This window comes from Penaeus monodon, chromosome 28 (genome assembly GCF_015228065.2).
Source record: "Penaeus monodon isolate SGIC_2016 chromosome 28, NSTDA_Pmon_1, whole genome shotgun sequence".
In the NCBI taxonomy this organism is placed as follows: domain Eukaryota; kingdom Metazoa; phylum Arthropoda; class Malacostraca; order Decapoda; family Penaeidae; genus Penaeus; species Penaeus monodon.
In genome coordinates, this window is record NC_051413.1 from 25,839,754 (window position 1) to 25,840,563 (window position 810).

An 810-nucleotide genomic window follows, 5' to 3' on the forward strand; every position below is an offset into this window, starting at 1 on the left:
ACATGCTTTCCATATAACAGAGAAAATTCGACAGGAACGCAGAGAGAAGTCTATTTTCGCAGAAGATTCAACACAACAACAGCGCTCACGAAGGGGCACGTTATCGCCTCCTAGATAACTGACGATCATGATTCTATCACGTGCGTGTGAACTTTCTATATCTGTCTGTCAGTCTATGATGTCCTGGAAACTGATAATAACCTCGGCATCCTTGGAGGTGAATTTGAATTTTAAAAGTATATGGAATTTTGAGAAGAAAAGAGGTTGTGGAATGTTGCTCTCAAAGCCTCTTTTTTTTCTTAGGAAGTTATAGCTTGGCGTTGAATAAGATTTTTTTTTTTTTTTTGGGGGGGTGGGGATCCTTGAGAAAATTCGGTTACTAATCTCGTATCTATTTACATCTCGACACGATCCAAGGTCGAATTTATTAGCTAATTCAAACAAACTGTCTTATCTATTTCAAAATTCAACTGAGAAGCTAATTAACTCTCTCCTCTTAACTATCTAACCACCATTCTATAAATACGGCAGTTCTAACAGCCCTTCCACGAATCCCAGCTTCGAGATATTCTTCGTGGAGACAAGAGCGATGCTTTCCAGTGAGTGTATCCTGGCAGTACCTTGGGCCTGGACGTGTACTCACCAACAATACAACACTCAACGCTCACACGCCCCTGGAACTCTGCGAGAGCCTGCATGGGCCTCAACGCCAACGGGGGGAGCCAGGGTGCAGCTGAATCGTGCAGACGACGAATACCCGTACATGACTCTTGCCAGAACCCCAATCCAACCACTGTTATAGAAGAGAAA